Source organism: Schistocerca gregaria, chromosome 5 (assembly GCF_023897955.1).
Source record: "Schistocerca gregaria isolate iqSchGreg1 chromosome 5, iqSchGreg1.2, whole genome shotgun sequence".
Taxonomy (NCBI): Eukaryota; Metazoa; Arthropoda; class Insecta; order Orthoptera; family Acrididae; genus Schistocerca; species Schistocerca gregaria.
The window spans coordinates 547,088,649-547,100,177 of NC_064924.1; positions in this window are offsets into that span (position 1 = coordinate 547,088,649).

The window sequence follows — 11,529 nt, forward strand, 5'->3', positions numbered from 1 at the left end:
CCAACAATGTGGTTTGCAAGGTCAACCAAGCTTTAATGTTTCGCCGCCTACACATGTAGCGTCGGCTCCACCAAATAGTAACGCACAGCAACAAGGAAACCACTACGTACAGAAAACACACCATTTCAACTCATATCGCAATGCGCCGTGTAGCAATGATTATTATGACAGACGTAAAGGTAAAGAGCACAGTTTTCAGCGTACATTTAATAATAGCAGGTCTTACCAGCAGCAAAATCATCCGCAACAACAGATTATCATGAATGAACCAGACAGTCGGTATCATCCCGAACCTAATACGTCAGGAAGAAATAACAGAACAGTACAAATAGTCGAGATGCCACAGCATCCTCCCGCAAATAACAGTACGTCAGAAAGAATTTGACTAGATACCGTACAGGTTGCATCTTCCAGCGACGTAAGCAATACTTTTGACACACAGAATCTTGTTCGCGAGAACGTTATTACTTTTGACGACATCCGAACAGGAAAAACCAGTTATTCAAAAAACCATTTCCCGCCCTGTCATTGAAGTAAAGATTGGATCATCCACATTTTCCGCAGTAATCGACTCTGGATCACCATGTCAGTTATAAATGAGGAAACTTTCAACGAATGTAACGAAGAGAATATTTATCTTACGTTACCATTAGGCAGAACTAAAGTAAAAGGAGTGTATCTGGTAAAGGAGTAGATGTAAAATTACACACACACTTATCATTTTGTATTGCAGGTCATACATTCCACTCAAATTTTTGGATTGGTCCCTTATTGACAACAGACGTTATTTTAGATACGAGTTTTTTGGTACAACACGACGCAATTATTGACTTTCAAAATTCCTATTCAATGTTAAAGAATGAAAATGTACAACTGGCATTAGAATTTCAGCACTCTTTATCTGCAGAAGAACAAACATTAAACGGACAGAGGTCATTTCTGCATCACGTAACATAGACTGTCATTCCACATTGTTCACAGATACGTATGTTCACAACTACAATACACCAGACGAAGCCGACTATGACGTTATGCAAATGATTTCTGAGAAAGTAAAACAAAGCAGTGTAAATACAGACGTTGAACGTACTCAACTATGCAATATTCTTTTACAGCAAGCTCCAGTTTTTGACAACATCCCTGGTACTATGTCCGGTTTTATATTATGAATTTCAAGTTAAACTGCATGATACATTTAAAGTTAAACATTATCCTATTCCGTATATCCGTACACAAAATATTGTTGCAGACGCACTACCCCGTTCTCTCAGCAACAATCAGCAAGACATCGGAACCAACTTCAGCCAAGAAAATTCTAGCGTCATGTATATTCAACAAGTCGCATTTCAAAATTTTATTTCATCATCATTACGAGACATAGCACAAGAGCAGAGCAAAGACAACGTGTGGAAAGAAATTAAACGCCTTTGGGAAGATAAGAATATTGTTACCATTAGAAACCATTATACTGTACGCAATAATATTCTGTTTCGCCGCTCTCACCCTGACAGCAACAACTGGTTATTATGCATTCCTGACGAACTTGTTAACAAATTAATTTGGTATACTCATTTGAGTTACGCACATTATGGAGCCAGAAAATGTTTTCTTATACTGAGACAGAACTGTTATTTTGCCAACATGGAGAAACTTATTCGACGAGTTTTAGCATCATGTAAAATCTGCCAGAAAGCTAAATCAGACACGACTTCACATATTCCTCCGTTACATCCCATTGTACCTGTTAAATTGACACACATGTCCGCTGTAGACATTTTTGGACCGATTCCCAGAACTAATAGAGGTTTTTGCTACATCTTTGTCGCTGTTGAACTCACTTCGAAATTTGTTACCTTCACTCCGTTGCGCAAAGCTACTGCTAAATCTATTTCGAATGCATTTGTAAAACATTTTTTATTTCATGTAGGGCATGTTTGGAAGTAATTTCCGACAATGGACCACAATTTCGATCTGCGATATGGACACGTATGTTACGAGTTAGAAACATTTCTCCGATCTATATATCCAAGTATCACGCTTCTTCGAACCCTTGTGAACGACTGATGAAAGAAATTGATAAACTGTGTAGAATGTACTGCCATAAAAGACATATTGAATGGGATACACACATACTCTCATTCCAGGATGTAATTAACTCCTTACCAAATGAAACTACTATGCTATCTCCGACTGTTATATTGAAAAATGTTGAACCACCTAACAAAATTAAAGAATTAGTAGCCTTTCCTACATCTCGTCGACTTCGTCACCCTGAAATAATTGACATTGCGCTCAACAACATCAAACGTGCCGCAGAGCGCCGGAGAAGACAGCAAAAACAGGTTTGTACACGCCGTGACTTTCACATTGGACAGAAGATATTAGTACGCACACACTATTTATCCAACAGAGGAAAGAGTAGATGCAGTAAATTTGAACTTCTATACGCAGGTCCATACAGAATTCGCAGCATTCCTCATCCCAATGTGGTACATGTTGAAACTTTGAGAACCAGAAAAAGCAAAGGCAATCACCATGTCTCCAATATTAAACCCTTTATTGAATAAACATACTTTATCACACTGTAACGCCATTTCCTGATATTTATATGACCACTTACGCAATTATATTTATGTGACAAATTACTGATGATGATCGTATTTTTTCTTAGCAAGTGCCCGGCAAGGTAAGGTTACCAGGTCGCTTTTCTTGTCGGTATATATCAGACCGTGCACATTTTCGATTTTTTTTTGTATGTATGATTGTTTTCCTATCGAAAGTAGAATTTTTGTCTGTATGCACTATGAAATGTTTAAGATGCAACAAACACCAGTTGACATTGACATTTTGCATTATAATATCTCAACATCTTGACTATTCTACATTTTTTGCTTCTACATTATGATACTGTGTGTATATTTTATGCACTTAAAAACTGTCTATATTTTTGACCTAATACGTTTTCTGTCATGCTATGCTGTATGCTTAATTATGTCACTAGAAACAAGTTTTCATTTAATGAGTATGTAATTAAATGCAAGATATTAATCATTATTCATCATTTTTCAGAAAGCAATACCGTGTAAAAGAAATGAATTAAACAATCAGAATGAAGGAAAAAAAATGCAACATCTTGCCATGAAGAGTAAATGGATCAGAATTAACAAGCATTAACGAGAATATACTGTACACATCGTATGATAGCAGTCTTGACTAATTATTTTTCTTTCAGAATACAAGGCGATTCATGCAGACTGTCAGACAGAACTACAGATGTTAATTTTAGTGATGAAATATGCTAGAAGTAAGAAACTCTATATTATATTAAGTAATGAATGATAATGAATAGTTGTATGAAGTAAATGGTAATGTGAATATGCATAATGAAGTGTCTATCTTTTGCAGATGATAATAAATGATGATGAATAGTTATATGAAGAATATGCTAATACGAGTAATGCAGTTTTTCTCTGCAGGTGATTATAGTGACGAAGTTATGGTAATATGAATAATGAAGTTTTTCTTTGCAGATGATGATAATATTTACTGTTAGTTAAGAAATGCTATGTAGTTATTTAAGTATTTGTTGCAGTTCCTTTTGACAGCATGTCTTATGTCGCATAGTATAATGATTGAATGTTTTGGGAAAGACAGCTAGAGTACATACATATTAAGTACACGTTTCATTACCTGTTAATTCGAAGTTTACTACTTTTCAGCATAATACACATTTTTTCTTTCAGGTCAATAATCCTTTTTGTATATTTTCCAGGAGAGGCTTTTCATGATATTAATACGCTATAAGCACTTAGTTATGAAACCTATTCTAATACTTGCATTTTTTTACCCAGTTGTGTCTATCATTTATGAATGTGATCACATATCCTCTACTTGTTTCATAACCTTGCTACAGCTGACTCATGACGAAAGACGTTATTAATCCTTATTTCCAGCAACAAGTCTAAAGCAAATATTTTCATACCCCAGCATTTAATTATCGATCCCAACACAATGCATTGCTAGCACAAAAAACAGTATACAACTAAATAATGCTACCAGCTTAAGATATATTTTTAGTCCTAAAGATAATGCAAATTTTCTGTGTATTGATTGCATTATGTCTATGTATTATTGGACTACCGACCTAGAGTAATAGTTCCAATGTCTTACATTTTAAATATGTCTTATATCACTTACATGATATCGTATATAAACACCAGTAACTTGATGCTACACTCAATAACTCCTGTTTTAAATGATGACTTGTGAATAACACCGAATAATGTATTGTAACACTATATGAATACTTTGTAACTAGCCAATGAATGTCAATAATTCAATAGCTCCTGTTTTAAATGATGACTTGTGAATAACACTGAATAATGTTTTTTGACACTATATAAATACTTTGTAAAGTGGTCAATGAGTGCCAATAATTACTGCAGTCAGATGAGTTATGAATCGTGTTTTATAATACTCAATACTTGCTACATCTTTAGTAACTAGCCAATGAGTGCCAATAATTGTTCATATCGGTTGATACACTAGTGTAATTCTATGATGACTAGCATAAGAGTTAATGTCCTTCACCTTCTGATCTAATTACCAGCAATTACTGCAATATCCGTATGTCCTGTCCATCCTCATGATCATGGAGCACTATATTTGGTTTTTGCATTAATTCTCTGTTGATGTGAGAGTATGGATTCTACAAGAATGTGGTGTTGACATGTCAAGCTGTCCATCACCTTGAACGATGAATATGTCATTATGGTCCTACTGTTTGGTGTACCTAATGTACTACCAAAATGATAACATACAATATTAATACAACATTTCAGTTTCCTGGCTACACCGATAAATACTTCAGGGAAGAGAAATTCAGATTGTCTCACTTCGCGTTGTGCTTCTGTAGAAAGATATGGACTTTCAGTGCAGCTACGTGCAACCTACTGTGCTACAACCATGATGCAATCCTTCCCATTCCTTTCCTAGTTCTTGTAAAATGGTAAAGACTTATACAGTGCGTCTAAATTCTTGTAATATGCTAAAGATTTTTATAGTGCGTATGCACTTTATTTCTTTTCTTAATGAATTCAGTAGTTACAAAATGCAAAAAACTTTTATAGTGCGTGTGCATTTTATTTCATTTGTTAATGTATTCAGTTTTTGTAAAAAATGCTAAGACTTATACAGTGCCTGTGCACTTCATTTCATTTGTTAATATGATCAGTTGTCCTAAATATGCTAAATATTTTTACAGTGCGTGTGCACTTTATTTAATTTCTTAATGTTTTCAGTTCATGTAAAAAAATGCTAAAGACTTCTACAGTGCATGCGCACTTTATGTCATTTGTTAATATATTTTGTACTCGTTGCGTATATACATTTTGTCATTTCTTGATATGTTATGTACTCAGTGCATGTGCACTCTATATAATTTCTTAATATGTTCTGCACTTATCAATGATGTATATACTCTGGGACTGTAGACAAAGTAACTAAACAGATTATAGAAAAATTTGTTGCTCATGGCAAGTCCAATTGACTCACCAGCGTTGCTAAATTTTTGCCCCCCCAGTGGATGGTTATGTAAGAGGTCCATGATTAAAGAATTTGTTGCTAGCGCACTCGAGCAGATGTAATTTCGATGTATTGCTCACACGCTGCCTGCGACATGTAATATAAGAGAATCTGAGACCAAAGAGCAGTGTTGACTGCACTAGGAACTGTGTGGCAGTAGCAGTAAGTAGTTGCTAGCAGTCGTGTGTACTGAGTTGGCTGGGCCGGTGCTGGGGAGCGATGGCGGAGCCTGAGCGTTGTAGTATAAGGTAAAAGCAGCCTCGCGCGTATGTAGCATTGTTATATCAAGTCCCATGTAAATGTGTTTATAAAAAGTCGCTTAGTAAGAATCTTTCTCATAAAAAGTAACTTTTGACAATCATTTATTTCAATTTAAAGAATTTACTAATTTCTCCGATCCTTGGTCATCCCGATTATTGAAAATAAAAATCAGTTCTTTCCTTTTATATAAGACAAATCTATCGGCCAGCATTGCACTTAGATGCGCCAGAAAAATTTCTTATAGCAGCAGATATATACGCATTATCCGGCGACCTAATTAAGGTAAGATTTTTCAGTTTATTCAGAATGATGTATCAGGGCCATGACGCAGCACTGCTGACGTCCAAAATTTACCAGGTTACATTGACAGTCAATTATTGAAAGGTTATAAGTGAGTCGCAATTTTTTATTGAGAGATTGGTCACATTTTACTATTGATAGGTTACGCAATTTATTTTTTGGGATGTTACACTAAATGAGAATATTATTCATATTATTTTATTTTGTGGGGAGGTTACACCCTGTCTTTTCTTATTTGGTCTCAAAAGCCAGTTGCCATCTCTGTTTTTGATTAGACCCAATATTTTTCATAGGATTCCTCTTCCTATCTTGGCCGAATCTTGAAATGCCTTATTGCACCCGGATAAAAGTAGTGTTTCTAATCCAACTGTATTACAATGTCTTAATTTAACGTCTTTATAAAAACATTTTATTGTAGAAATTTATGTATTCGCTTTTCATTTTTTCTATCCTGATTTTAACTGCTTGTTTTTCACTTCCAATGTTCACATTTTCGTACAGATGATTAAATATTTAAACGTGTCTGTTTTCTTGATATTGGTTACTTTGTTTTTAAAATGCTTGATAAGTTACTTTCATTGGGCATGTATACTGTCTTTTCAAACGATATTTTGTAGACCTGCTTTCTCAACTGTATGTTTCAAATGTTCTAGTTCTTTCTTTGTATTGTCTGAGGTTCCATCTGTTATTACGAGATCATCTGTAAAAGCCAAACTGTTTATTACTTATTTCGCTCTACCAAGCTTCATGCAGTTGTTAACTTTTTATTTTTGTTCCTGTATCTTCCATCCTCTTATACCTTTTTCCTGCCCACAGTTGAGTAATGATGGTAACAAATCGTCTCCGTCTAACTTCCAATACAATTTAGAAGGGACTGCAAGTTGTTCCAAGAAATTTAACTTTAAACTCTGCCTTTGGAAGAAATTGTTTAATTATTATCAGAGTTTTTCTAACTACTGTAAATTCCTTCAGGGTTTTAAGAAGGGAGTCTCTGTTTAGTAAAGCATAAGCTTTTTAAAAATCAGCAAATATTAACACAATCTCTGATTTTTTATGCACCAAATTATTTGTTTAAGGCTTTGAATTTGCTCTGGACGAGGCCTGTCACTCCTGAATCCAGTTTGATATTCTTCAATTTGTTTATTTAATTGAGCATTTAGTATGTCCAGAAGATTTTTTAGATAAGATTTTGTATTGTAAGGCTAGTAGTGACATTGCTGTATAATTATTGATACCTGCTTTGCTCCCTTTTTTATGAAGTGTGAATTAACGCAACGATCCAGTTTCCTGGAATTGTTTCAGTGTCCCAGGTTTTATCTATCCTTTCTTTTATAATTGTAACACCTAGATCTCACCGAGCGAGGTGGCGCAGTGGTTAGACACTGGACTCGCATTCGGGAGTATGACGGTTCAATCCCGCGTCCGGCCATCCTGATTTAGGTTTTCCGTGATTTCCCTAAATAACTCCAGGCAAATGCCGGGATGGTTCCTCTGAAAGGGCACGGCCGACTTCCTTCCCTAAACCGATGAGACCGATGACCACGCTGTCTGGTCTCCTTCTCCAAAACAACCAACCAACCAACCTAGATCTCCAATAGTTCCACAGCTTAGCGTTTAGTTATTATTTCATTGTATGGTTATTCTTAATTTTTTATTTTTTTAAGGTTTCATCTGGCTTGCTCTCTTACTTCCTGGTCTCCATGAATCTACACCAACACACATTCACATATATGCACTTGGTGCGCAGAGTATTTTAAACAGTTTATAACATGTTCGCTCACTGAAGCTCTAAAGTCACTGGTAACACTTTTTTGGAAAGCACACACACTGGTCCCATTATTCTGATTCTATTGACGACGTAACTATAAATCAGAGAAGAAACAATATAACCAGTCTGACGAAACAAATTACATCGTAGATAGTGCGTGATGTTTATTGCGTTAGCGTATGATATCGGAAGTGCACTAGTAGAAGGCTGTAGCTTTGCTCTATAAAAGAGCAACAAGAAAGTTTCTCAGTGAGGCAGCAAAATAATCGGTTTTGAGATCAAATTGCGCTTTTTCTCCTAGATAAACGCTCTTTATCCAAGATTTTGACACCGAGTGGGCTTCATTACTGGAATGTGACTCTGCAATGCCCGCAAAATACCAAGTTACGGCTGTCGTAACCTCTCCATTGGATTAAAAACTTTTTAGTCATAAATTTTTTTCTATAGCTACTTGGAACAGATGGAAAGCAGAGTGCGCTACACCTGCTCAATAGAGTTGAGCTCCAACAATTCCTCCCTCAGTGTTTTGGGGCCTATTCGTTGTACATATGAAAATTATTATTATTAATTGCCTTTGCAATTCATACCCCTTCTCACGTATTTTGCCTCCAGTTGGGCCAAAAGGTAGTTGTTGATTTATCATTTGCAAAGTACGAATATGATGAGCTGTATCTGTAGTGAAACCGGCAGTTGATAGACATATTTTGTCAAGGACTGGCCGGATGTTGCTACAATATTTATCGAATGATACTTCGTTATTGGTAAGTAGGTCATCTGTTAACAATATGAGACTGCAGTCCTAGAAACTATCGGAGAATAATTTTGTTTCTGTGGACGAGTCTTTGTGTGTGTGTGTGTGTGTGTGTGTGTGTATGTGTGTGTGTGTGTGTGTGTGTGTGTGTGTATTTAATATATTTCTTCCAGTACATTCTGGAAAGCCTGAAGCAGTTTAGCAACTGCTTTATCGTTTCCAAGATACTAATAAGAAGTGCAATATCTGTACGTGAAGATTTAGTTCCCAATCCTTGCACCAATTGGACATTATGTCAAGATCTTGCTGGCTACAGTATTTATATGCAAAAAGTATTGTAGTGCTAGGACAACCACAGTACTCCTAGGAATGGGGGCACTGATAGCGGAGGAAAGGACGTGACCTGTAAATATAAATTTCAACACATCGATAGAAGACTCTCTGGCAACATTTTGCATTTATAGTAATCGAAGAAAACCTGTAGCCGGGGAATGTAAATTTGTCACCAGGTTGTATTGTGTATCGGTAGACGATGGCGTACTTTGAATATTTATGCCCACTCACGACTGATTCACAGAGCTACTGTGTCCCCAATGATGCGCTACAGCCACACAAAAGGAAAAACCCTCTTTATATTTTAAGTGGACTTGAAATTTCATCTAAATGTGCAGTATTTTAAATTATGAATGAATTATGTAAAGTAAAGGTTTATAATGCATTTTCGATATAACAAGACACCAACTTTCTTTTCCGCCATTGGACTTGCACCATATGTACATTAATCAGAATGGTTTAAATCTGTTACAGTTGGTGAAACTTAGTGTAACAATAAATGAAGCTCTTTCTCTCATGTAGGCTGAGGTGACAAAAGGAATGGGATAGTGATGTGTACACCTACAGATAGCGCTAGTATCGCGTACACAAGGTATAAAACGCTATTTCAGTGGCGGAACTGTCATTTCTACTCAGATGATTCATGTGAAAAGGTGTCCGATGTGATTTTGACCGCACGACGGGATTTAACCGACTATGAGCCCGGAATGGTAGTTGGACCTCGGCATAAGGGTTTCGGAAATCGTTAGGGAATACAGCATTCAGAGATCCGCAGTGTCAGGGGTGTGACGAGAATACCAAATTTCATGCATTACCTCTCACCACGGACAACGCAGTGGCCGACTGCCTTCGCTTAATAACGGAGAGCATGGGCGTTGGCGTGGAGTTGTCAGTACTGTCAGACAAGCAACACTGCGTGAAAAAACCGCAGAACCCAATGTTGGACGTTGATGAACGTATCAGTTAGAACAGTGCTAAGAAATTTAGCGTTAATGGGCCATGGCAGCAGATGACCCACGGGAATGCCTTTGCTTACAGAACGACATCGCCCGCAGCGGGTGTCGTGGGCTCGTGACCATATCGGTTGGACCACATACGATTTAAAAGCCGTTGCTAGGTCAGATGAGTCCCGATTTCCGTTGGTAACAGCTGATGGTAGCGTTCGAGTATCGCTCAGACCCCGCGAAGCCATAGCACCAAGTTGTCAACAAGGCACTGTACAAGCTCGTGACAGCTCTATAATGGTGTGGGCTGTGTTTACATGGAATGGACTGGGTTTTCTGGTGCAACTGAACCGATCATTGACTGAAGTAGGCCTTTTACAGCCATTCATGGACTTCGTGTTCCCAAGTAACACTGGAATTGTTATGGATGACGATACGCCTTGTCACCGGTCCAAAATTGTTCACGATTGATTTGAAGAACATTCTGGATAATTCGAGAGAATTATTTCTCACATACATGTTATTATTTGGCCATCCAGATCGCCCGACATCATACCCATCGGACATCTATGGGGCATGATCGAGAGGTCAGGTCGTGCACAAAAACATACACTTTCAACACTTTTGCAATTATGTACAGCTATAGTGGCACTATGCCTCAATATTTCTGCATGAGGCTTCCAACGATTTGTTGAGTCCCCGCCACGTTGAGTTGCTGCACTGTGGAGGACTTGAGGAGGTCCGATACGATATTAGAAGGTGTCCCATGACTTTTGTCACCTCAGTGTGATATTTTAGAGGTAACAATGACAGTGTTGGATGCTGAAGGTAAGGGGGTGTCTAAGAGATCGTTTCAGTATGCACATACATTACTGGCCATTAAAATTGCTACACCACGAAGATGACGTGCTACAGACGCGAAATTTAACCGACAGGAAGAAGCTGCTGTGATATGATTCGATTTTCAGAGCATTCACACAAGGCTGGCGCCGGTGGCGACACCTACAACTTGCAGAAATGAAGAAAGTTTCCAACCGATTTGTCAAACACAAACAGCAGTTGATCGGCGTTGCCTGGTGAAACGTTGTGATGTCTCGTGTAAGGAGGAGAAATGCGTACCATCACGTTTCCGTCTCTGATAGAAGTCGGATTGTAGCCTATCGCGAATGCGGTTTATCGTATCGCGACATTGCTGCTCGCGTTGGTCGAGATGCCATGACTGTTAGCAGAATATGGAATCGGTGGGTTCAGGAGGGTAATACGGAACGCTGTGCTGGATCCCAACGGCCTCGTATCACTAGCAATCGAGATGACAGGCACATATCCGCATGGCTGTAACGGATCGTGCAGCCACGTCTCGATCCCTGAGTCAACAGATGGGGATGTTTGCAAGACGACAACCATCTGCACGAACAGTTCGACGACGTTTGCAGCAGCATGGACTCTCAGCTCGGAGACCATGGCTGCGGTTACCCTTGACGGTGCATCATAGACAGGAGCGCCTGCGATGGTGTACTCAACGACGAACCTGGGTGCACGAATGCCAAAACATCATTTTTTTCGGATGAATCCAGGTTCTGTTTACAGCA